Here is a 27,671-nt window from a genome sequence, read left to right as displayed (position 1 = left end):
TCTTCCATAGAAACAGGGTAGGAATCCATATGTTAGTTGGCATGATTTTCATCACCTAACATCTGATAGTGATGTCAGACTGGCATTCTTTAATACTCACTGATTCCTGCCAGGACTTCGAGTTTCTATATCCTTTGCTTTGGAATTTTTCTCCTTTTACAGCTAGATGCCATGCTAAGAACCGGCGATGCAAGATAGATAATGCGTGGTCCCTCACAATGAGTTTTTCAATCTAACCTACGAAGGGATAAAAGACTGCAAAAATGAATTTTATATATCATATGTCTAACTGAGGCAAGTGCTTTATTCACTGAGATTAGTTAACACTATCACAAAGCTTAGACATAGAAGAGCAGCACTTAAAATTCTGTTATTGTATGTTTCACAGATCAGTTTGTTCACTTGTTTAATAAACATTTATTGGAACCCTACTATCTACTCAGAAATGTTCTGAACTTTTTGGACACAGAAAGCAGTTGTACTTGGTACTTTCACAATAAAAGGATGCCAAACTTCCCCTCCAGATTGGGAGTTCCTCAGGCACAAGATCGCCATGTCAGCATCCCATGTCAGTCTAAATCACCAGGGTCAGTTGGGCTGGGAAAACTATTCCCTTTATAGACTCAGAGATAGTATTTTTAATTAACTATCTTATTTGACTGTATTCTGAGAACAGTATTCTAAGACCTGAGCTGTAACATGTAAGTGGCCTGTGCAGTGAGATGGAAAGAACAGAGACCTCTGGGACAATCTAGAGCAGCCACTACATAATGCAGAACAAAGATTTTCTATTAAAGTTGATGTGACTCGGGTGAGATTGATAAGTACTGGAACATTTTAGCCATCCACTTATTCATTCAGTCACTTAAGATCTATCAACCACCTGTAATGTTTCAGGCATTATTCTAATTACAGGGAATACAGTGAGAAATTTTAAAAGTCCCCCATAAAACTTACTTTGTAGTGAAAGGAGAGAGTGTCAATAATTAGGTAAGCAAAAATGCATCATTTTAAATAATGATAAGATCAAGCAAAAAATGATAATGCAGGGTAAGGGGGTAGAAAATAGGGATAAGTAATAGAGAAAATGATGTTTGAAATAAGGTTAATAGGGAATGTCTCACTGAGCAGGAGACATTTGAGCAAAGATTTAAACAATGAGAAGGAGCTAAGCATGAGGTGATCAGGAGGAAGAGGATTTTAGGCAGAAGGAATAGATATTGTTAAGTAAGAACAACTTTAAATATTCCAGGAAGAGCATGGTAAAGACTGATGGAAAGTCATAGGAGGGTTTTTAAAAGGGTGTGCGATCTGATTTATAGATTAAAGAGCTCTCTGGCTACTCTGTGGAGGGGGCAAGGGTATAGCAGGAAGACCAGTTAGGAGTTATTGTGGTAGCCGAGTATGAGAAGGGCCATGGCAGTGGAGGGGAGGAAAAGTGATTCAATTCTGAATAATCTGGCAGTAATTTGAAGGCAGTTGCTGAGGGGCTTGATGTGGTGTAGATTAGAAAGAAACACATCAGGTGTGATGAGTCACAGGTGTTTGGCCTGAGCACCTGGATGAATGACAATATCAGTAACTCCATGGAGTTGGGTGCTATGCGGATATGGAAGAAAGGGCAGATCTGGGGGCAGAGCTAATTATGAGTTAATCTGGGGACATGTTGACTTTGAGATTCTTATCCAAGTGAAGAAACTGAGTAGGCAGTTAGATATATAACTTAGGAGCCCAGAGGAGGGATTAGGGCTGGAGATACAAACCCTTTTTTTTTTCATCTCTACATAAGCATTATTTTTAGAATGTAAGCCTATGGAATGCAAGGAATGGACAATGAGCAGTTTCTGGAGGTAAATGTGCACACCCTGTGTTATTTGATGATGAATATACAGGTGCTACTTTCATTCGTTCTGCTGTCTTTGGAAAGTCCCGGATGTGTATAGCAAAGAGGTACCAACAAAACCATACGAACACTTCCTGAGGACACATATGGTTTATGATCTCACTGGGATGTAAGACAAACATATCTTATTGTTTCCATAATGATGTAAGACAGAGGTGAAAACACATTTTCTGTAGTTTATTAATGTGAGTGGAATTAGAAGGAGAGGTAAAACTTGAACCCAATTTTGGAACTGAGGAACACTGAAACAGGCAGGACTTTCCAGATAGGGAGAAGTCAGGAGCAGATGTAGAAAGATATAAATTAACTTTCCTTTTAGGGGGAAGCAAGGATGGAGAACAAGGAGACTGGCTGAGCAGGAGCAGAATTTTTGTTTATGAATTTAGGGCAGATGAATTTATAATGGTTGAACTTTACCCAGTCACATTGGCCCTCATCTCTAGAGTATTTCAAAATCACTTTTAGAGCTTAAAAATATGGGTGCCTGGGTATCACTTCTGGAAAATCTGATTCCATAGGTCTTGGAAGGGCTGTAGCATTTGGTTTTTTTCACGGGGAGCTTCTTCCAGAGCACACCTCCTCCCTAAAGCTGTGATTATTTACTAGAGTTAATAGTCTTGCTGGACTCCTAGGTAGTGCTGTCTCCAGTCACCACGCTAGTGTGGGCTCTCATGCTGGCTCTTCTTGTTTCAGAATGTTTATTTCCTTACTTGCACAGAAGTTGAGGTTTGTAGCTTTCTCTGTTTTTAGTTTATGCTATGGGCATAAGTTGTGGTTTTATTTTCTCTCCTTGTTAATCTACATTACTTTTGGAAGATGTTTGGAGGGTTCAAATTTAGTTTGCTGCCATTATCCAGTGGGAACCCAGAAGCCTACAAATTGATTTCAAGAGTAACTCCCTGTCTTTGTAAGTGGTTGCTACACTATCGTATATCATGGACCTAAATTTATAATCCCACAGACCCTACATACAAACTTGTGATGCTTCACTTTAGCTATTTGAAATTGCCATATTGACATCAGAAACTCAGGTTTCAGAAAAGTCTGTGTTTTGAATTCTAATGAATCCTCTAAGTTTGGCTGTCAGATATTATTGTTATTGCTTTTATTATTTTATTTAAAGGAATAGAGACTCAGTTTCCTCAAGTGCTGAGGATATGTTTTTGAGATACACATGGCACAATAAAGAAATTCTAAGGAGAGGTTCTGGTGAGATCATTCCAGATCCAGGGCTGCTCCAGTAACATTTGTGGCAGGAGTTCGTGGAACTTTGCTATAGTAGACTAAATATCATGGCTTGGCATTTCTCTGCATTTCTGCCTAATTTTCCTTTAGTATTAATAGAATGTATATCCTTTTCCTGCTTTTTATAACTTGGAAACACCTGTGAGCTGTCACGGCTCCTCCATTTTCTTCCTACTTTATGGTCCCTTGCACAATCACCTATGGCTGGATATGGGTGTGCAGGTGAATAAAAGCTGTGGAAGGGGTAGTATCTCTTACAAGGAGCTGTCAGTATGAGAAGTACAGGGATTATTACATCAAATACCACAGAGGGAATTAGACTGTATTGAACTAAGTTCCTCCTTTTTTGACCAAGCCTGTGATGATATTTTCTGAATGGTTGATTCTGTATGTTTCATTTATTCTCTATAGCATCAGCATCTATTAAACAATGTAGCACTGGTGAAATAAATGAAAGAGTTTGGAAGTCCTAAAGGGCATGTTATGCTGTGGTCCTAAATAATATAACTTAATGATATTAATTGCTGTTACAGAGCCTGAATTGAAAGAAAAATTTAGGACTTTAGGATAAATAGGTACAGCAGCTCTGTTCTAATTTTAAGATTAACTTACGGGCCATTGGAATTCTTTCTAAGGAGAAGCCTAAGACAAAAATCATAGGGCTATTAAAGATTTTGATTTAAGAAGTAAAGGCTCTATTATAACTACATAGTCTCAAACACTAAGAATTTTAGAAAGCAGCATATACTCTCTCTAAAAATAGGAGAGAGAAGACTACTAGGGACAAAATGCCTATAGAAAATAACTTTTTAGGACTTTAGGGAAGGAAGGTGGCTGTAGATTAATATTTTAAGTAATATTTTGCTGTAAAATTAATTATGGAAAAGTTCAAAATAAACAAAAATTACTTAAAATTCCTCTGCCCAGAAACAATGAATTTTAGTGTCTTCATATATATTTTCCAGTCTTTCCATTATGTGTATACACATCTATAATTTCTTAAACAATATTTAACTTAGCAATACTTATACAATAGATCAACCTTTACATATTATTGGTTAGTATGCCTTTTCATTTATTAATATACCAAAAACATTTCTTCATGTTACTAAGTAGTATTCAAAATATTATTTTTAATAGCTGCATAGTATTCCAATATATGGATGTACTATCATTTATTTAATCAACCCTCTATTGTCAGACAAGGTTTCCAGTTTTTCAAAGTTGTGAGTAAACCATGGTAAGCACTCGCTTCTAAATCTTTGTGCAGATCTTAGATTATTTCCTTTAGATAAATTCCTAGATGTGAAATTTCTGGATCAAATAGCATTTATATCTCTTAAAGTTTTTCATGCATATCGCTAAGACAGCCTCCTGAGAGTTGTACCAATTCCATTCTGCCTGTGGTAACGTCTTAAAGTTTCCTTCCAAAAGAAACTTGATTTAAAGCTGTACCATTGCTCTTCTCTGAGTCCTATCTGGTCCACCAGTTATAGCAGACTCAATTTAACTCTTCCCTTAAGGTTATACCTAAACCTTTTTTAGATCATTTATGCTATAAATGAGACAGTTTAAAGAATATAATTTGGCAGTGGGATTGGAATGTGTTCCTTATCTTATGACTGCTCTGTTCAAGTGTTCTGCTTACCCTGGATAAAAAACAGACAAAAAAAAAAGAAAGGAAAAAAAAAAAAAACCCTTTATTTGGACTGATTGAGCAGTCTAGGCACTGAACTGAACATGCAGGAGACATGAGTCCCGCCCACTGAACTGAACATGCAGGAGACCTGAGTCCTGCCCTCTGAGACCATACAACTCCATGTACCATTATTCATAAGGCATTATACGAATTGTGGGCTTCTAGGACAATGCCCTATTGTTAAAGTGCTTGAACCATATGGTACAGGCAGACTACAGAATGCTTGTGATCCACCCTTGCAGGTGGATTGTGTGACTAAGTCTTAATATTTGTGGAGTCTGAGAGAAGGAAAAGTGCAGCTATCTGTTTCAACTCTAGAATAATAGTGAAAACTCAAGGGACTCCTGCAGTGGGAAATAGGCATAAGTGGTAGACTAGAACTAGGTGATGGGTCGAGGAGAGAAAAACATCTACTTATTCTCATTTCTCCTACTGTGTCCCTTCCTACTTCCAAGGGAGTCTGTGCCACTGGTAGGAGGCCGGGTTCCTCTATGTGATAGCTTGGGGTTTCTGAGGCTTTCGAAACTGCTTAGGGAAAGGGTGTGGTGTGGATAGAAAGGCTATTTTCTTGTGAGGACAATGGGGCAATATTTGTAATTGGGCCTTTCATTGGTAATCAAAAAGGCTGTGGTAGACCTGGGCCCTCCTGTAGCGCTGGAGTTCTGGAGTGCAGTTTGTCACTAGGCAAAGTGGTTTGATGGGGCATGGGCATTGCTTGACTGAGAATTAAAGAAGTGAGAGTCTCTACCCCACTGTTTGGACCAGAAAGGCTTTCCCACAGTTACTTGGTTCGCTAAAAATGGCCTGAGTTAGAGGGACAGTTGTAACAGTGATATAAAAGTTCCAAAGAATCCTTCTGAATAGATATGCACACATTTAGAAAATGCATAATAAATGACATATAGTGAAAATGTAAACAAGCCATTTAATAACATTTTAATGCTTGATTCTGATCTCTTAATTAAAATGTGCATACAAGAAAACAATAGTGGAACATCTGTGTGTGTTATTGGGATGGCAGGATTTATGCTGCACCCTGGGCTTTTTTGTTCACGTCTCAGCGTGCATGAACATGGGAGAGTTTCCTCTGTGAGGCACAGTTACCCGTTTGAGCCCCACGGAGTCTGTGTTCCCACCCATCTTCTCTTGGCTGTGGTTGTCTCCCCTTTCCTTTCCTCTTACATTAAGTACTATATGGCTTGTTATCTGCTTAAATTAAACTACTCCCATCATTTGATCTGAAAGCCACTCTTCACTCCACCCTATAACCTGAAACCCTGACCTAACCCTGACTCAGCCCTGTTATCTCAGCAGACGTACACAGCATTACCTAATGTTTCTGGCCTCGGTGCATAATCTCAAAGAGCCTTGGGGAAAGCATGGCCCTTTGTATCTGTGACCTTGCAGCAGTTATTACTCAGCTGGACACTATGGGGTTTAGATGTTAAAGAAAGAAATTCTACTCACTCCTGCTGGTGAATTTTTTTATTATAATTCATTTGGGGGATGTATCTCTGAGCTTCATATTGCCCAATTGTTAAATGAGAGTACTAGCCATCACGAAAGTCGAGGGTTATTAAGTACTTTAAGATCTTCCAGTGAAAATGTTACTCCTTGAAATGCTTTTATTTCTATCATTACTTGGAACATACTTGATCACCAAAAAGTTTATCTTTGATTAAATGAACATAAAAAGTACCTCAGAAGAATTCTGTATCAGATCTGCAATAGAAAGTTGCAGCCAAAAGGCCTTCTTAAACATATAATAATTAATATTTAATGCCCCTCTTTTGAGGAGGACATTGCACTGGGACTATCTCTAATCCTCACAATGTTCCTGCAAAATAGGTGGTTTTATTCTTCATTCCACAGGTGATGAAACTGAGATTTAGGGCTGTTTAAGTGATGTGCCTATATTTATATTGCTAATAAGTGGAAGAACTGGGATTCATACTCAAGTCAGTCTCTCTCCCAAGGTTATAATCTTTCCACAACATCAGACTCCATTGTACGACAGCTCCCATTTCCTGTACACCACATCGAGATGCTGTTCTGAAAGAGTTAAGTGAAATGTACCCTGTTTGTGACAAATGTCTGAAACTTGTTTTTATAACTTGGATGTAATTCATAAATAAAGAGTAATTATCAATATGTCACAGATGAAGAGCTGCATATATGGATCAGTGTAATTTCTGTTCCTTGGCTTACGGATGCAGTATGCCCCAGGGAGTTTCACAAATCCACATGGCATCTCCTAGTACTGGGTTCTGTGTGAACTGAACAAAGTGTAAAACTCATGTGTTGGGATAGCTCAGGACTGGTTACTAGCTGAGGAAATTTGTGTAAAATTACCTTACCATATGTAGACATAGTTTCTTTTCTGAATTTGTTCTAGACACTTCGGTGGGGATGAAATAACAATTATTGGTGCTAGCTTTGTATTTTTTGATGAGTGTTTGCTTTGGAAGTGTTGCCTCAGGAAAGGAGGAAGAGGGGGTGTGGTTCTTTCTTCCTTTTGCTATCTTCCCTTTCCTTGCTCGTGCCTCTATTAACCATTTAATTCAATTGTATCAGTTTGCTGTGATCTTTGATGAAAATGACATAAAACGTTCACAGACTAGAAGTTATTAAGACTTTAAATCACATAAGACTACTCATGGGGTAATTTTTTTGGACGCAATTTTGCATATTTCAGCTTTCTAGTAGTGGATATGTGCTACATACTAGGGATATGTAACTTATACCTGTTCCACCCTTCTTTACTTTTCTTAGTCTGAGAGGATTTCTGCTTTAGACTTGTTATATATCCTGAAACAGACCAGTTATTAGATTTGTATGATGGTTAGGCTGTGGGCAGGAGGGGAGGTTCATAGGACATTGAGGTGTATATTAAGGAAAGCATTATGATCTCGTGGAAAAGACATGGGCCTCGGAGTATCACAGGAGCTCAGCTCTTTTGCTTACAAGCTGTGTCGCTTTGGGTGAGTTATTTAACCCACCAAGCCTCAGATTTTTTTATCTGTAAGATGGACATGAATAATAATACCTATGTTTTGAAGATATTGTGCAGATTAAATGAAATAGCACATTTAAACAGTTGGAACAGTGCCTGACCCTCAGTGAATGTTGGTTGCTTAGATTTCATGTAGCAAGGAAAAGGTAAACTAGAAAAGAGTGGAAATCAGAAGATGATACTGTGTTTGAGAAAAATGTTTTCATCACTTCAATTCAGCGTAGCACAAGAGTGTCTAGAAGGCAGAGATTCGAGCTCTATTTCCAGCTCTGCCACTAAAAAGCTGTAAAATCTTTGCTCTTAGCCTCTCAGTGTCTCAGTTTCCTCGTCTTTAAAATGAATAAATCAGAATGAATGCTCTCTATTTAGTTATATAGTTTTGCCTTCTGAAGATTTTTCTCCTTCCCAGAGTACTCTATGGCTGTCACTCAGTGGTGTGTAAGCCTCAAAGGCCAACAGCCAAGTATTTAGACAGGCCTATTGTTGAGCTATTCTTCTCCCTGTGCAACTATGTTTACATGTACATTTATTTTCTTTGTATATTTGTCATGTGTATTTATGCACCTGCATGCTTGTTGAAGTAAGCACACTAGCATACATTCATACATTTTTGTGGATATGCGTGTTTATATATAACCTATATATATACAGTATGTGTGTATATATATAAATATATGTCTGTGTGTATGAGAAACAGATGCACTGTAGGCAGATAAAGCAGATAAATATAGATCCAAATAGAAGCAAAGCATATAAATATAGACGTTATATAGAGTGAAAGCAAGCAGATCAGCACCATTTCATTATTGCTGGAAGTCTTTGTAATAAAAGAGGTGAAAATCAGTAACTGACATTGAAATTATTGATTGAATGACACTGTCAGATCAGAAGCCACGGTGTAAGGTAAGAAAATAACCTTTCTTACAGCTTTGAGGAGCAATAAGCAGGAAGATTTGTTACTTTTAATTATTTGATTTATGAAAGTTTTTAGATGCTATGTAGTGTGGTGTTTTTAAAAGTGCAGATATATCACCTTTCCTAAAAATACTACCAGACAACAAAAAAATAATACATAAGAAAAGAACACCTGTTCCAATCCTGAGAAAGGACTTGACAAAGGTCCTCTTTATAGGCTGTGATTGGCAGCTCTTTCCTGTTTCTGGGTATGGACAGATGAGTTAATTTCATTCTATGTCATTTTTCACAAGCCCCCTGAAGTCTTCAAGGAAACCAACCTAAAGGAGATATTTTAAGCATAAGGCCAAAGTCAGCATTGTTAAGTTATTTTCGTGGGGATGCTTGTGACTGTGCTTAGTGAGTATGTTGTGTGAGTAAAACTGGGCTTCCATCTGTTACTTTCATGTCACTGTTTTCACCAGTCAAAATAACTGGTTGTGAGTTTTTGCTTTATTTTGTTTTGTTTTCATGGGGAGGGTATTCTGAGTTATTTTTAGCAGGTTCGAGTTAACTGGGTAATTTTTTTTAATGTTGCAAGTTATATCTTGGTCATATGTTTAAATACTATATGAAAATAAGGAGTGCCTCCTCTTTCCCCCACATCTCACCTATATCCCTCAACAGATCATGTGTCTTCTTCAGTGTCATTATAAGAACATCCAGAGAAGCTAAATTTTGAAGAAAGTCCTTGAAATTGTGCAAATGCAAATCCCGCTTTTGCCTCAAACCACAAAAGTGTCAGAGTCCTTGTCATCGCTTTTCCTGTTGATCAGTTTACTACTGCTTTTCCTTATAAGGATGAGAAATGGGGGCCCAGAAGGTGGTCCAGTTCTCTTCTCTTTTGTGCTTCTTCTAAGCCAGAAGCTAGTGTTTCTTCTTCCTCTCAAACAAATTCGGACTTGAGGGCGAAAAGGAGGGAAGGACAGAGCAAGAAGGGCTCATTAAAAGTTGAGGAATAAATTAGTGCTGCCTAAGAACTGTTAATTCTTCCTTTCACATCTGTCTGGCTGCTATTACTTTAAGTTCTTCACCAAACTATGATTTTAAAAATATATTAAGAAAAGTGTCCCAAAGGTCTTGAGAATAGTACATCTGACACACACACACACACACACACACACACACACACACACCACAATAATACAGTTATGAAAGATTCATTCCCAAAACCTGTATTGTATGAAAAATGGAGTATATGCTCCATTTTATTATTTTGAAAGAATGCTTCATTGCAACGTGTAAAGTTGATAAACTCTATAGTACTTCAAAATGTAGACTTTTCAAAGCTGCTGTTATTTACTTAATGAGTTCTAATGTTATCTTCAACAAGTGTTTATTCATGAGCATTATAAAATGTCTACATATAAAAGATTCAGTATAGAAAAGTAAACTTTTGAAAAACAATCATTTGTCAAATTAACATTGTAAAACCTCTTTATCTTTACACACACACACATTTTTTAAAATTAATTTTTATTGGAGTATAGTTGCTTTACAATGTTGTGTTAGTTTCTGCTGTACAGCAAAGTGAATCAGTTAAATGTACACATATATTCCCTCTTTTTTAGATTTCCTTCCCATTTAAGTCACAACAGAGCACTGAGTATAGAGTTTCCTGTGCTATGCAGCAAGTTCTCATTAGTTATCTGTTGTTTTTTTTAACATCTTTATTGGAGTATAACTGCTTTACAATAGTGTGTTAGTTTCTGCTTTATAACAAAGTGAATCAGCTATACGTATACATATATCCCCATATCCCCTCCCTCTTGCATCTCCCTCCCACCCTCCCTATCCCACCCCTCTAGGTGGTCACAAAGCACCAAGCTCACACACATTTCTTTTCTTTTCTTGTTCTTTGTTTCTTTCCTTTTCTCCTGGCCTAACATGTTCACTGTTTAGATTTTGTCAAGTACTTTACGGTAATTACCAGAAATTTTGGCAAGGAGAAAAAAATTGTATACACACACACACACACACACACACACACACAATGTAGACTTACAGCATTATGGCTTATTTAGCTTAAGAAATATTTTAGGATTAAAATGTTGAGGAAAGTTATGTACACACACACACACATGCACACACACATGCCTCTCCTTTTCTTATTCTTTGTTTCTTTCCTTTTCTCCTCGCTTAACATATTCATTGTTTAGATTTTGTCAAGCACTTTATAGCGATTACCAGAAACTTTAGCAAAGAGAAAAAAAATTGTGTGCACACACACATACACACATATACATATACATACACAGATATATTCAATTGTTAATACACTAATCAGATTTTATATGCATTATATTTTTCACCTTTATCCAGTATAAATCTTTAAAGGAATTTTTAAAAACACTTAAATATCTGGTCTGATTTAAAGGTTCCTGTGAAATTGTGCGTTTCTTTACCTATGACAAGGAACGTTTTCCAACTATGCATTTGGAAAACAGGGATTTATCATAGCCAAGAGCAAAGCAAAAATCTGTTTGTCCTTAGGAGTCATTTATCCTTCCCACCCCCTACTTGAGGATTTTGGTGGTTCTCATCATTGGTTTAGAGAAATTTTTTTTTGGTTAGATGGCTTCATATTCTGCTCCTGGCTTTGTGGTACATTACATTATGTGTGGGCCTGGGAGTCAAACATGTCCTTATCCTCCCCGGCACAACTTTTTAATTAGCTCTGTGCCCTTAAGCAAGTTAGCTAACAGCTCTGTAACTAGGTTGCTAATCTATGAAACTTAGGCCAGTCTTACTTCACAGGGGATTTATATTAAATGGGATAATATCAATGAAGGATATAGCACATAATATGTACTCAATAAATGCTAGTTTCCTTCTGGCCTATTAATTTTAATTTATGTCTGGGACTTCCTCCTCCTATCCCTTCTCAACACTGTGGCACAGCATCATACTGTAGACGTTATAACCAATACTAGAGACATAGGAGCAAGGAGTTTTTAAAATTATTGATTATCTTATAGCTACCCTGGGAATGGGCTTATGAGGAAAGAGATCTAAGGAAAGCACCAGGAATTTCTGCCTCCTGTAATTGTAATGTTTTCTAGTTAACAAATGGGAGACTTCACCAAGCTACTGCCAAAATCCTATTCACATCAGTAAAGTGGAATGAAATATCTATCCAAGTGATGTACATTAAGCCTTTTAAAATAATAGAACATCTGTTTATTGCCCATTCATATACCAGTTTCACGTCCTTCATTCCACAGTGGATGTTGCTTACTTTAACTCACTGTAGATTAGGCTCCTTGATTAGCACCTACTCCTTTTTAGGGAGAGGCGTGCGGTCAGAATCCAGATGTCATTGAAATGGCTGAATAGTTGCTGTATATGTTCTTTGTTAAGGAATAAGGAGGAAAAAAAAAAAAAAGAAAACCTCCCACTCTAAGATATCTAGAGCTGCATTTCAGCCTGGAGCTGATCATTTTAGCTGAATTGTAAACCCCATAAGAGTTAAGCTTTATAAGGGAAACAATGACACAACCTAAATGATTCTGGCAGCAATGTCACTGTTACACAGAGACCTTTCTCAGGTCCAAGTTCTCTTTGAACCCCCTCAGACTCCACTTTCTGTGTAACTACAAATTTAGTATGCAGCTTTCTGTCTTTTTTTGGCATTGAGAGTTTGGCCAGTATCATTAAACCACGTTAAGCCACTAGGATTTCTCTGGATCTCCTCCTGCTTTGCCGCAATCAGTCTCAAAATAGTTGTGACTGTGGAATGGAGAGAAAGAAAAGGAAGCAAAAAGGTGACCTGGTGTAGTAGAAAAATGAGTGGTCGGGTCTGGAGATTGCGAGCCTTTGCTCTCTATCTTAGATGAGATTTCTTGTAACACTAGGCCCCAGTCTCCTCTCCAGCAGTGCAGAGGTCTAGACAGCTGTATCACAGGCAAAGCCTCTAGCTATAGTTTACCCTCAGGTTGTCAGTATCTTGTTGCAGTTTAAAAAAACTTACCGAAGTGTATACCAAAGATTATTGTATGGTACTAAATTCGAACTTTTCCTTCCTTTATGATTTCTGAGGATCTCAAAACACATGAACAGAAAAGAAATGATTTTTATGAGGAAGAGTAATAAATACAAGTTGGAGAAACAGATGAAAAGTGATAAAAGGGAAGAATTTGAAGTTAGATATGGGGATAAATGAGTGAGAATCAGAGTGGAAAAGGCAATCCAAAGATCTAAAGAATAAGAGGAGGAAGAAAAAGAGGAGGAAGAGGAGACTCTGATTAAAGATGGAAAATTAAGTATAAGATAGCTTTGAGGTGAACATTTTACATTATGTAAGCAGTCCAAATCTTAATAAAAAGTCTTTTGAAATCTCTCTTTATAGCATTTAAAATAAGATTCACTCTTCTATGCTGTGGAGAAATGAACTGTGAGCTTTAGTCCCAGATCTGTCTCAGAATATATACCCCTGAGAAAATTACCTTCTGAGCTTCAGAATCCTCGCATATAAAATGAGGGGGCCAGGCACATTCTTATCCACTTTTAAGAATCCATGAAATGAAACAGCACATGGTATGATCTTGTTGACCTACTGCCAGGATGCTTATTGAAGGAAGTTGCTGAATTAGATTAGATTACACTAATGATCAAAGTTAAAAAGAAAAAAAAAAAAGTTTGGAAGTTTTTACTGATATGTGCATGCTTAGTCCCGGATGAGTTAACAAGATGGTAGCCCCACTTTATAAAAAGTACTATAGCTACCATTGCCAAACACACTTTTAGTTAAATCTTCAACTGGAATTTTTGAGAGATTATACTTTCAATTCTTTCTCTTAAGGTCTTATTCTCCAATTAACTGAAAGATGGCACTTCTGACTTTCTAATCCAGAAATTTAAAACTCCTGTTTAACCAAGAAAATGGAAATCAGTACATTCTTGGTTGCCCTTCTATTAATTTAAATTTGCATAACCTAATCAAAACTCAACCTGCCTTGCCCTTCAGCAAAATGCTGTATTCTCTCCCATTACTAAATGGCTATATTCTTCTCAGTATTTTTTAAAACATGAATTATGTTGCTATCCCATGACTTTTCCTTTAGAATGTGTCCATGGAAATTAAAATGGACTTTTCTGTGCCCAAGTCTAAAATGAAAAATAGTCCAAAGGGATGGTGGAAATGAACACAAAACTTTGCTGATATTACCAGTATTATAATTTTGTTAAGCTTTTTTTCTAATAAATGGAACTAAAGTGAACTGATCCCCAAATAACTGTTTGGCACTTTATCTACATCATTATTTTGTGTCTACAGCCAAAGCACAGCCTAAGATTTCCTGTAAGTCATTGGAATATATTTTCTGAGGCTTTTCTAGTATACTTTTCCTACAGAGATGTTTCTCCCATAATCATTTTACTGTTTCAACAAATATTGCTGAGCACAGAGAATGTGCCAAGCACTGTGCTAGGTGCTAGGTATAAACTGTGTGCACATGGCCATCCCTCATTAAAGCATCCTTGAAAAATGGATGGAGTAGTCATCTGTTTATTATTTTCTAAGTTAAAATGGATGAAAAGAGAAGATCACTGGATGATCAGAAATGAAACACCAAACTCTTGTGCTTTCCTTTAGATGAGCTCCTGTGATTTTTTTTCTAGTCACCATTTACAATCGCAGATTCAAGCTCCCTACCTTGCTCTCTAGCTGGCTGCTAATAAAGAGAACTTCTGTTTCTCTTTCTCACTTTAGTGATTGTCCTCAGCCATAGGAGGGCACCCAGGTACACGACGGTCCTGTGCCTAGCAAGAGGATCAACTTCACCCTTACTTTCTGGCCTCAGCCTTGGGAACTCATTGTATGGCATGGGAAGCACCAGGCAGCCTCAGAGGACTGGAGATGTCTGTAGTCATCCAGACCAAAAGTTAAATTTTAAGTGCTCTCCATAAGCACAATATAAGAAATTATTTAAATTTCCTTTACAAGCATGTTCATCAGTTTAGAATCTTTTCTCATTGCCCATTTCTCTGTCATTGTCCTATATTGGGCTGTTCTGTTTAGCAAAATAATGTGTGGCATATCTTCTTCCAAAGTAAAATAGTGATCTATTCAAAGATTTCTAAACGCGTTCTTCATGCATTTTTAAAGAAGATGGGTAAAATTGAATATATTTCTCTTTGCCCTGATGATATCCCTGTGTGTCTTTCAAATAATATTTGCTACTAGGTAAACTAGTTGGACCATATCATTGGCTATCACAGATACAGATTCCCAAAGGCATCAAGAGAATGACAAATAGGTGCATGTGGAGAAGTCTGACAGTTTAGTGGATTTGCTTTCAAGTAATTTGACACATTAGCACTTTCAGACACTCACCTGCCAGTAATCCTCATTAGAAATAAGGTTGGAATATTGGGGTCACTAGCTCAAATCTGTTTTTCTGAGACCTGAACAATAACGGAAAGTCAGAGCTACAGGGAATAAGAATGAAACTATTCCAGGCATTAGAATTGTTTCTCTAAATGAGCTCTTTCTCTCTCCCCTCTGTTCGGTCCTCCTCTTTTCTCTCCCTGTTTTTCTCTTTCTCTTTTTTCCTCCCTCCCCTCCTGCTCCTTTCTTTTTAGTGTTCTGAATTCATTAGATGGCATAGTGTAAATCAATAGTAAACGCTAACCGCCTACTCTGTACTCAGTTACGCAACATCACATAACCGGTACACAGAGACAAAAAGGGAAAAAGCACACACAGCCTTTACATTCAAAAGCTCTTGCATAATTTTACTTTTCCACAGCCAAAAAGAAAAAAAAGGAAATAACAGATGGGGAAAACTTACACTTTTTTTTCCCTTTTCTCAGACTGTTGAGAAGGGAGTTAGCTAACATTCACGACCATTTCTAGTTGCCCTGGGCTGCAGCAAAACATCCCATAATTGTCAGTGCCTTAACTGGCTTTAAAACAAGATTTTGTGACCCTCCATGATGTGGTAAATTTTCCAGGTAATATAAGACTAAAATTATTCTGAGGTGTTTAATGCTTTTTTACTTATTTTGTGAAAAATCAACAACATTTAAAATATGAAGTGAATTTTAAAATAGAAAGGATAAGGAAGACAGCTGTGTGTGTGTGTATGTGTGTGTTTTCATTTGAAATGTATCCTGATGTAATATTTATGTAAAAAGCTGGTTATATAAACCCTGTCTTTCTCTTGCTTTTTACTTTGGGAGCTGTATAAAGCTCTACTGTTTTTTTCTCATGACAAAGTACATTCAAACCCCAAAGTCTTAAGGAAAGAGAAAACATCTAGATTCTACAGCAGAGACACTTAATTCAAACTCCCTATAGGATTCACCCTTTGAACAACAGTTTCATTTACGAACCTGTAGTCTCTGGAATTCTCATTTAAAACTTTCTCTCACACTATTCCCTGGAACACCTTTGGATTCATTGTACTGCCTTTAAGTCTCAAACATATTATAAAAGTATTCTTTTTCCTCTTTCTCTTTTTGTAGCTCTTCACTTCTTTCCCACACCCACTACTTTTTCATTGGAGTAACTCCCTTCCCAGATGGGAACACAGTGAGATTTGTCTAAGGTTTATCAGTCTTCCTTCCCTGCTATGATATTTTGTTTCACTTAACTGACTGATGTCCTCTGGGGACCGGGCATTTTTCTGATGAGGGAGGTTGGAGGGCTTTGGGGGTTTGTCTGTTCTTCCCTTTTAGTTTCTGCCTATCAAATGGTTTTAAAATGGATACAAAATGCTAGAGAGCACAGCATTAGGCATTGTGAGGTTTCTGCTAGAAGAAAGTGAGATCACGTGTGTGAGAGGTAGTGTGGTGGTAGGTCTGAGTGTTCTTAATACAATAAGGAAAGGTAAAAGTAGGAGGGAGAGAGGATGGATCTGAGTAGGAACTACTGAGGCTCATCTCTGTGTGTTTGGGATCAGTATCATTCCTTTAGGTCACACTTTACTTCTGGATGGTAAGGCCATATGAAATTGGTTCCTTTAATTTTACTAAAGGTAGGAGGTGAGTTTTTCCTTACTTCTTATAAAAGATTCAGGCTATTTCCTAGTTTGTTTAACTTTCTCTTATGTGTTAGCTATTGAATTTGGGATTCCTTTTGTATGGAAAAATCTGGTGCATAAAGATAAAAATCAAAGCCAGGAGAGTTTTGTCTGGTTTTTCAGGTTTCATTGCCTGAATATGGCTCTGTGTTGTAACAACTGAATGATCAAGATCACTGGGGTTGTCATATCTCTGTATGTATGATGACATGGGGACATCTTTTGTTGTCTTAATATGAATAATGACTAAGCTAGCATACATTATTAAAGTATTTTGTAAATGTGTCTCCTTTCAGCTTTTTTTTCCTTGAAAGAATCTATAGCTCAGATAGATATGTTTGTGGAATATAATGAAAATTGACCACAATATTCTAGTCTTTAAGCAGGATATTCACACATATTCATACATATATTTTTTCTGTGTCCCTCTTCATATTTTTTTAACTTTTTTATTGGCATATAAGTTGATTTACAATGTTGTGTTAGCTTCAGGTGTACAGCAAAGTGATTCAGTTATACATATATTTATCTATTCTTTTTAATATTCTTTTCCCTTATAGGTCATTAAAAATTATTGAGTATAGTTCCCTGTGCTATACAGTAGGTCCTTGTTGGTTATCTATTTTATATATAGTAGTGTGTATATGTTAATCCCAAACTCCTAATGTATCCTTCCCCCCTTTTCCCCTTTGGTAACCGTAAGTTTGATTTCTCCTTTTTTTTTCCTAATACATTTATTTATTTTATTTATTTATTTTTGGCTGCATCAGGTCTTCGTTGCTGTGGGCGAGATTTCTCTAGTTGCAGCGAGCGGGGGCTACTCTTTTTTGCGGTGCGTGGGCTTCTCATTGCGGTGGCTTCTCTTGTTGCGGCACACGGGCTCTAGATGCACGGGCTTCAGTAGTTGTGGCACACGAGCTTCAGTAGTTGTGGCGCGCAGGCTCAGTAGTTGTGGCTCACAGGCTCTAGAGCACAGGCTCAGTAGTTGTGGTGCACGGGCTTAGTTACTCCGTGGCATGTGGGATCTTCCCGGACCAGGGCTCGAACCTGTGTCCCCTGCATTGGCAGGTGGATTCTTAAACGCTGTGCTACCAGGGAAGCCCCATAAGTTTGTTTTCTATGTCTGTGGGTCTATTTCTATTTTGTATATAAACTCATCTGTATCACTTTTTTTTTTTAGATTCTACATGTGAGCGATATTGTATATTTGTCTTTCTCAGTCTGGCTTACTTTACTTGGTAAAATAATCTCTAAGTCCATCCGTGTTGCTGCAAAAGGCATTATTTCATTCTTTTTACGGCTGAGTAATATTCCATTGTATAAATATACCATATCTTCTTTATCCATTCATCTGTCAACGGACGTTTATGTTGCTTCCATGTCTTGGCTATTGTAAATAGTGCTGCATTGAACATTGGGGTGCATGTATCTTTTTGAATTATGGTTTTCTCAGTTATAGCTGAGTGTGGGTTCCAATAGGCAGTTTTGTATGTGTGTACCTGATTATCAAAATGAATTCTGCACCATGTAAAATGTTTCTTTATAATGCAATAGTAACATGATTAATCTTCTGTAGCCAAGCACTTAATTTTGGTGTGTAGTTCTGTATACAGAGAATCATTTAGAATACCCCGCTTTTCAAATGGGTTTGCTTGGATTTAAAAGAAAACTTAGACCTCTATAGAGGAGCATTTTCTTGATTGTCCAAAATAGTTGGAGCCATCTGGTTATCAAAGAAGTAGAGGAAAACATCTTTGAGTAAAACATCTTTGGACTTTTTTTCCTGCCTCAGTTTATCAGAATATCTTCCAATTCCATCTCGGAGTTTTTTTGCACTCTCTGAACCATACTCAGGTTCAGAATTGACCTTTCAACGCCCAATGAATGCCAGCCGATTCTATTCAGCCCCCTTTTTTGGCTGTAACCACGTCACAGAGAACATATAGCCTACTTCTAGTTTTTCTTCTGCAATGTGGGATCCAGGCTGAGGAAGGGCTGGTAGCCCTAAACTTTCTATTCCCAGGGTGTTCAAGAATCTAGGGGAAGATTTAAACATTTTCTAATTTTTCAGAAGTACTTCACAACTCTTTTAACCTGGCTTCTCATTTCTATTGGCACAATAGAGATTTTTAAATGTTGCAAGAACCTCAGTCACTGACTTACCTTTTCAAGAAGAATCACTCTAGTTGTGCCTGGCACATCGTATCTGCTTCATAAATATGTTTTGGGGAGCTGCGGTGGCTGTTCCCTCTTAGTACTTATGCAGGTAAGCAGTAAGCAATGTGAGTAATAAAGGGGTAAGGTGAAACCAGATGCAGCACTCCAAGCTTCAGACCCCATTTTATAAGAAAACCCTTATTATCCTGTCTCTGTCTTTATAAAAATAACAAAGTGCAGAAGGATATTTTATATCTTTCCTAGAGGTCCTTTGTAATGGTCAGTGCTGCACAGATCATTGGATCATTTAAAAAACATAATTTTGAGCAAGGTACTTTGGTAATCCTGGTTAAGTTTCATATGAAAATGTGTTAGGGATATAACGATTCTGGGTCACAAATATGCTCCTCTTACACTCTGCCACAGGGTCCTTTAAATCTTGGCTTTTCTCATTTTCTCTAGGCAATTATTTTTTAGACTTCTTTTATTTATACAGGTCCTAGGATGATGACAACAGACAAATTTTATATAGAATTCTTCTTTTATATATTGTTTCATTACTTTTAGCTACAGTAATTCCTGATCTTGCTAAATCGATTTTGGCTTAAGTTATTATGCTGGCTATTTTCAAGGCCTCATTCTGGTGTTGATATTGGGGGTGGGAGGTGATCTCTGGTAAAACCACCTATGGCGTCTCCATTATAAAAGAAGTGAAAAGACATGCGTGTGGAATTATTGGTAGACTGCTGCTTGTTAGGGAAGCAGTTTTTAAAATGTAGATTATATAATATTTGGGGATTTTGTTGCTCCACAGTAGAAGCTTTTTAAATGTTAATTTGGGGTTTGTTTTGTTGTTCTGTGACTTAGCATAAAAGGTTTTGGTTTTGAAAGGTTTCAGTTCACTCATTCCAGTTGTCTTACAGGACTTGGAATATAACACTATACATTTATTTATACTCATGAAAGAGGATAAGGCCAGTAACTCACAACTCATGAAACCAGGGGTAAATAATCCATAGCTTGTTCTACCACTATTGCCACAATATTTATATCCAGAACACAAGTAACAAACAACCCCAAACAAGGAGAAACCAGTTTGTTTTTATTTACAAAATGTTTAATCAAAAGTACAGTAAAGTTCAAATGGAGCTGCAAATCCTGGTGGTTCACAATGGTTTGATTTATTTTTTTAAACAGACCACAGATAATTAGCCATAAAACATAACTTTCTCAACACAAGTTACAGTGAATTACAGAAATAGGCAGCAAGTCATTCACAACTGGTTGCAACTGGTTAGAGCCTTAAAGTTAAGCACACAGGCAGCTACAAAAGCACTTTCTCAGGGCACAGTTGTATTTTCATTCCCAAAGGGGAGCATCCTTTACTTTTTATATAGTATCAGTGTGTCAGTGGCCTGAGTGAAAAGTAAATGGGGTTATTTTCTATGATTGTCATAGATTTATTAAATACCTAGCAGCAACAGTGCTCTTTTCATTTCAGAATGTTTCACCATCACTAACTGGATTTTCCTCGTGACGTTGCCGTCTGGTAAGCAACTTTCATCATCTCTAAATGGCGGTCCAAAATGCTGAGGTACAAAGAAGCCAAGTATATTTCGCCTAACCTCAGAAAGACTTAAACCTAAAGCTGTGGTGAGTCCACCACCTCAAGTACTAAATTTGAACAGAACGTATTTTGACATTGGTGAAGGGTACCTATTTCATATCCTATTTGTTCACTTGAAATACCATCATTTAGAATGATATGAAACATGATCTTGAGAACCTGTTGTCACAGAGTTCAACAAATGGTTTACAGTGATTTTGCTACACTGGGGTGGAAGTATTCAGAGGACACCTGAGTGGACAGAGAAGGTGATTTGGTGAAGTTGGGCACTGATGTTTCCATGTGGAACACTGAATGTTTTGGCATTATGCAAACAAAACCCTCCAAACATATTCTGTGATGCTTTGAACTACATGTTATTATTCAATGATATGCTACACATTTGACGTGCATTTACTTCATGTGGATCAACCTTAAAATCAGACATGACTGCTCTTGTGTGTATGCACAAACGAAGGGGACGTGGACAACCCTCACCACTACCACCAACATTACCAATTAAGTAAGAGGACCAACACCAGGGCTTCAAGCTAGCCTAGGTTTGAAACTTTGAGGTCTATGTGTCCTTTAGTGAGAATTGGTAAAGTTTCAAAATTCAAAGTTTCTAGAATTCTTGAGAGTTCAGTGGCTGGGAGGAGAGTGCAGGTCAGGACTGAGGGTATATTGGTAGAACATCATCAAGTCAGACAGAGGTTGAAAGAGTTGAGTTTGCTAGAGATTGGCCTACATAGAAATGCACTGGCAGATGTACCAGAGAGGGGAGGAGTAAAGGGGTGACTTACCTGGCATCTGAATATATTCTCCCTTGCTCTAGCCAGGCCTATTTAGTCATGAGCATCATATTCATCCAAACGTTTAGCATCTACACTCTTGACTTCACTTTATATGAATTTGCATAAAATGAGGAAAGTAATCTCTTGGGGTAATACAGATAGCTTTCTAGCAGAGACTTTCCATATCCATTACACATAATCCACAGTTGTCTACTGTATTTTTGTTTCTAATTCTGTTGTACATCTATCTGTCTTTCTGAATGTACCCATCTTGCCAGTGAAGGGCACAAGCCTTTAGATTGTAACTCCCTACTCCCACTCCCAAGCTTTACTCGTTATACTGCCCCAGAAGAAAGAGTGAGAATGTTAAGAACTCAAGGGACAGCCTCATTTGGTAACTTTTATTTGTCATTGCCTGCATTCATTGCGAAATGATCTCATCACAAAATGGCCTGAATTTCACACTCTTTCTGGCTTGCAAAGAAGCCAGTTCCTCCCCTATTTCTATCCAACACACAGAAAGCTCTTTATGTTTCTACGATCAGATAAAATCTGTATTGACATTTCTTTTCCTGTGGGTGTATTTCACTTCTAGGTATGAAGATTTAAACTATCAGGGCAATGCTGTATGTTTGTAGTTTCTCTGTTTTAGTAAATAAAAAGCTCCTTGGGAAAGGAGAGCACATCTTATCCACTAATGAATAAATATTTATTTTCATTTAAAAATGATACATGCTTATTAAAAATAATTTGGAAAAACACACTGGAGTAAAATGAAGAAAAATTAAAGTAATTATTTCTGTAATTTAAATCCAACCATTAATAACCATTTGATATATTTCTTTACGCTTATTTTCCCCTGAGGATATATTTTTTAAAACATGCTGTAATCATACTTTCCATATAATTTTATGTCCTGCTTTCAAAATTTAACCTCAGAATTCTACATGTAATTACATAGTCCTTATAAACATCATTTTAAATAAATATATACTATTTCTGAAGAGGAATAGCTTACTTAACCTAAATGTCCAACAAGAGTATTTTTTTTAACTTTTTGTTTCCATAATCTTACATATAAAAAGTAAATGAATCAGTCAATAAATAATGAGTAAATGAATGAAAGTTCAAATCAGTATAAATTTTTAAAATTTTTATTATGAAAAATTTTAAATACATGAATGTAGACAGATCACTACAATGAACCCCCATGTACCCATAACCCAGCTTGCACAGGGATTAACTCATGGTCTATTGTTTTCCCGTGCTACCACCATGTTATTTTGAAGCAAACCCCAGTCATTATAGCATTTTAGTCCATCAATATTTCAGGCCCATCAGAACTTTTTACATTTTAATGTTAAAAACATTCAGATGAATAGTTCTAATCATTGTGTAGAGGAGTAGTTTTCTTCTGAGTGTGCTGTCATCACATTTTCTAAAATGTAACAATTGATCATAAAATCTCATCAGTGTGTTTCATAACATTCTTAGGCACATCTGTAAGCCAAAGGATAATTTGGTTGACTAGAGAGACATTTTACAGATTTGGCTAGGTTTCTTGGATGAATTTTTTTTTTTTTGGTTTTTTTTTTTACTTGACTCAAACTTAGGATGATAATTTGCATGCCAGATCGATGCAGCATTAATTATACTCATTATTGGATATATGTTGTGTTATATACAATTCCATATTTGAGGTGAAAGGAAAACATATACCTTTAACTACTCAGAAGTCCAGCATGGCTGCAGCCAACCCATCCTAGATAAATATGGTGAAAATACTTAAACCAAATGTAACACTGGATTTAAATGTTTATAGTTTTTTAAGATTTATTGGCAGAAACGGAAGGTTTCCTCCTAAGGAGGTACTTAGGAAGTCTGTAAAGGGAGGAATTATCCATTAATAGTCTGAATAATTTTTCAGAAAAGCACTATGTTTGGGGAAGTGGGCGTGGAGGGAGATGGTGCCTTGCAGAACAAAGGGCACTCACTGCCTGTGTGCCCGTGTGTGTTACTCCAGTTTATCCTGAGAATATTTAAAGAACCTTCTGTGGGTCAGTTTCCCATGGCTAGACCACCTCCTTTATACCCAGAGCCACAAGGAGGAATGCTTCATGCAAGTAGGTTGTCTGCAGAAGACCAGTAGTGAAGGTTTTATCCTTCCTGGCTGTCTTTGACCTGCAGGTCAGTGACTGTTCCAACAGGTGTGTTCCACTCATCAGAGATTCAGGATGTGAGTAACTGAGTAACGTCCTGCATCAGTATAAACTGGATTTATGTGTTACTCACGTCTATTTAATCTTAAGAGCACATTTTCCATTGGCCTCGAAAGTGAGTATCTAAGAATACTGATGTGCCTAACCCTTGGGGAAGGAAAACAAAAAAAAGAGCTTCCCCACTGCACTAAATCTCTAGAAAAATATGAGGGTTTACAGTATGGACACATACAAAATATTTTCAAACAAAGTTGGTGGAGGAAAGCACATGGAAAAGAAAGAAAGAAAAGAAATAACATAAGCAATAAACTATCCCAAGCAAACAGAAAGCATCAGTAAAAATTGCCAGAAACTGGATGGTGTAAACAGTACAAACTATTTTTTTCTTTCCATCTCATTTCTTTTTCCCCTCAGTCTTCTGATCATTTCTGTTTCTCTTTATCCTGGCCTGGCATTACCATCGTTAAAATGTCCTCAAAAGGTCAGGGATGTATCTGACAGCTTGGCGTTGAAGCAGGCATTCCAAGAAAAGATAGGTAGGAGCTAGCTACTATACTATTTTAAAGCTGCAAGGATATTTTACCATAACCCATAATACCCATATTTAAAACAGTTAACCTTTTCATCATTATTTTAAGATTGATGCTGACAACACGACAACTGAAATAAAGGTGTAAGTCTTCACTTTTTCCTGCATCCTCTTCTTACATGTGGTGTTGGATTATGTAGCTCATGTCATATAAACCTAGAATATAAAGTAACTTTTATAGAGAAGAGTAAGTTTACCAATAGGTCTTTCTAACTAAAGTATTATTCATTATGCCCAAGTGAAACTTAAATGTCTCATCACGACAACTCTCTAGTTTAGTTCATAATCAGGGTTGGATGATTCTGCTTAGATAGGGCAGGAAATCCTTTGAAAATCCCCCATCAAGCCAGGACTTTCATTTTAGACTTAAATACAGATAGTTACAAAAGAAAAAAAGAACGTTTTGTTCATGTCATCAGACCTATGTTTCAAGAAGTTGGCATATTTTCTGGATAAACTTTATTAGATACGTAACACACCATCATGCACAATTAACATAAGGATGGGAATTACGGCATTCTTTTACTGAGATAACTGACGATTCTGCTTTACCTGGAGTGGTGAGAGAAGGATGAAAACTCCACTCAAGGCAGAGATATTCAAGGAGATGATTTTGTAGCCAACTCAGTCCTTTCACATTGGAAATGCTGAGAAGTCTCCGTTTTTTCACCCTTCACTAGCGATTACTCAAAGCCTGTGATATAAAGAACTTCCTTTGGAGATGGTCTGTATTTGGGGGGACTGATGCATTAGCAAACCGTGCTGGGCTCCATAGAAAATTGGTTTTATTTGTTCTATCCTACTCTATAAAATATTCTTAAGGTGCCGTTGATGTATACTTTTTTATCAAAAGCAATTTGCTTTCTAAGTTTCTGATGGCCATTCTGCGAATCAACCTAATGTATTTGTGGTGTGGGGATCTGTAACCTCTGAATGCTAAGTTTAAAGACCTTTATAATTACTTATTTAAAGACATTTTAGCCCTTAACTCTTTCTCTCTCTTTGTCCACAAACAAGTTGATTGGCTAATCATATCTGTATTTTTATTTTTGTTGCTGCACGCATTGCACATAAAACAGGAGAGAGGAAAGGCTATTTGTAAAAGGTAATTACAATGACAAAATTGTACTTTCTTTAACTGTTCTCATTTTCTAATGTTTGATTACATCAAGACCTGCACTCTAAGAATTGTGTTTCAGTTTTGCTAGGAAAATGACAAAGGAGAAAGGTAAATCCAGTTCTATAAAGTGATGTCAAGCACAACTTTGGCACAGCTACAAATATCAGTAGTTCATTCAAACTCTATTCCTCCACTCTGGTAGGACTTTGATTTCCAGCCATCCTTTGATAAGGATCCAGAGCAAGGAAGAAACAGACTACTTTTGAGACTTGGAGGTCTAATCTTCTATGAGGACATGATAGGTCTAGTAGATTCTTAGGAGCCTGAGTTATTTCTGGGATGGCTTATCCAGCCCTTTGTAGAATCAGAACTCACACAATTTTCTGCAAATTAAATTAAAAACCCATATGTTAAGTGAATCTTTAAGATTCTTTCCAGATCACCCTTTCAACAAACTTTTGTTAATGCTCGCTATGTGACAGGTACATGTGAACCCATTTCTTTTTTTTTTTTCTCTTTACCTTCTTACTCCTTATACTCTATTTATTTATTTTTCACGTAAGCAAGGAGAAAGCTCCTTATAGTTTGTAAGGGCCCTGTGCATATTTGTATCTAGCCAAAGATTCAGTCCTTTCCGGGAACTCGGGTTGTCAACCGGTGATCTCGCCTTTGTCTTGCCTCGTAGTTCTGCCTGTGGCGCCTGTCACTAGCAGTCAAATAAGGACAATTTTACCATTCTCTCCTGCTGCTCTAATTTTTTTTTAGTGCCGGTACGTGAATTTGTTATTCTTTATAATTCCCTTTGAAGTTGGAAATCCAAGGGGAATCTAAAACTGACCAGATGTTTCTGCTGCTGGAGAGGGAAGAGAGTAAGGATTAAGTTTAACGAAAACTTGGTCTCTAGGAAAAAAAACATCATTTCAGCTGGAAATCATCATTAAGTGTACTCATTTGCTACATATCTATTAATTTACATTTACTAGTTCTTTATAGACAATATCACCTATCAATTTTCTCTGGGGGAGGGAAACATCATAAATTTTGTGAACAAATACGTTCATGTTGTGGTTCGCTCAGGCCTATTTCTCTTTTAGAGTTTTAGTTCTATTGCCCTACATATTCCCCTCACCTGCTTTATGCTTTACAGTGAGTGTTTTCTGTCATTGTTGTCATTGTCGTCCTTGTTGTTGTTGAAGGATCATTATCATGTCCCATCAGACTGGGAGGCCAATTCTGCAAACTTTTCTAAGAGGGTGAGGTCAATGCATCCTGTCGTTAGGGAGGGAAGGAAAGGAGATCTGCCAAAGTGCTTAGCCTTTATGGAGAACTTCATCCTCTTTAGAGATCTGTAGATCAAAACAAGAACAAGAGTGATGAAGACCTTCAGAGTAAAAAAATAAAGTCTTGTGGTCTTTTAAGGATTCAGATAATATTGCAAACAGTGTGAATAAACAGGTTAGGAGATGGAAAATTGTAGTTAGGTATACGAAAACACAAAAGAGAAAAAGAAAAGCTGTCATTTGTGAGAGGACATTCATGGGGCCTCTCAGACTAGACGTCCAAAGCTTCAGGCCCTGGTGTAAGAGGAAATATGATTAAAAAATAAAATTGGAGAAGCGTCTTAGAAACCAATCAGGATGTTTTGGTGGTGTGCTTAGTACTTCACAAAAGTGTTGGATTGCAGAGATGGACTTTTTATTTGCTCGCTTCTTGCACAGCGTCTGTCATACCATCCCCTTGCATTGCTCTCTGGATTTCCCAGTTTTCTGGGAGGACAGAGAAATCTGTGAATAATACTGTGCACCCCTTACCTTGCTCAGTGGATTAAACATTTGGAAGCATTCCCCACACCTCATAAGGGATGAATACTCACAACTCAGTTTCTATTGCCCTCACCTATCTTGTTTTCAAATAGACACTCTGCATCCTCAGTAATTATATTAAGCTTCTTAAGCAGCACATATCAATTTCATATACCATTTTAAGCATTTTTTCAGCGTTTTGAAAGAGAGAGTAGGGGAAGAGACAGAGAGAAATCACTTAGCAGCTGATTCACTTATTTTAAGCAGCTTTCCCCATTTGAAAATATAAAAAATTCAGGTCCTGGAACATTGGGTGATTTGAATGTTCTATAAGGATTTGAAAAAAGATTTTTTTGAATCATATGTTCTACATTCAGGGACCCAGATTTTCAGTTTAGTCCTTTAAAAAAAAAAACAGGTTAAAATAAGGGGGTTTCAATCTAAAGTTTCTCTTCTTTTTCATTTATCATTATTATTATTACTATTAGTCAAAGCAGATGGTATGAAAAGCATTTTTGTTGGTCTCACTGATGACAGAGCTTAACC

The 27,671-nt window shown here is 37.1% G+C and overlaps 1 protein-coding gene across 9 annotated transcripts in view; it reads left to right on the top strand.

Moving 5' to 3' along the window:
- ZBTB20 (zinc finger and BTB domain containing 20) overlaps positions 1 to 27,671 on the top strand; it is an 820,737-nt gene that overhangs the window by 430,800 nt on the left and 362,266 nt on the right. For 8 of the 9 annotated variants that reach the window (XM_022556467.2, XM_022556072.2, XM_022556158.2 and 5 more), the window contains one exon: positions 20,497 to 20,544. The exons of the other annotated variant lie outside the window; for it this stretch is intronic. The gene's annotated coding sequence lies outside the window, so the exon portion shown is untranslated. The remainder of the gene's footprint in view (positions 1 to 20,496; positions 20,545 to 27,671) is intronic. 9 annotated transcript variants of the gene reach the window in all.

The sequence above is a fragment of the Delphinapterus leucas genome, chromosome 4 (genome assembly GCF_059928025.1).
Source record: "Delphinapterus leucas isolate spDelLeu-1000000601 "Yukka" chromosome 4, BTC_Dleu_Yukka2, whole genome shotgun sequence".
Taxonomy (NCBI): Eukaryota; Metazoa; Chordata; class Mammalia; order Artiodactyla; family Monodontidae; genus Delphinapterus; species Delphinapterus leucas.
The sequence above is the reverse complement of the archived record's forward strand: the minus strand, read 5'-3'. Positions and strand labels throughout refer to the sequence as shown.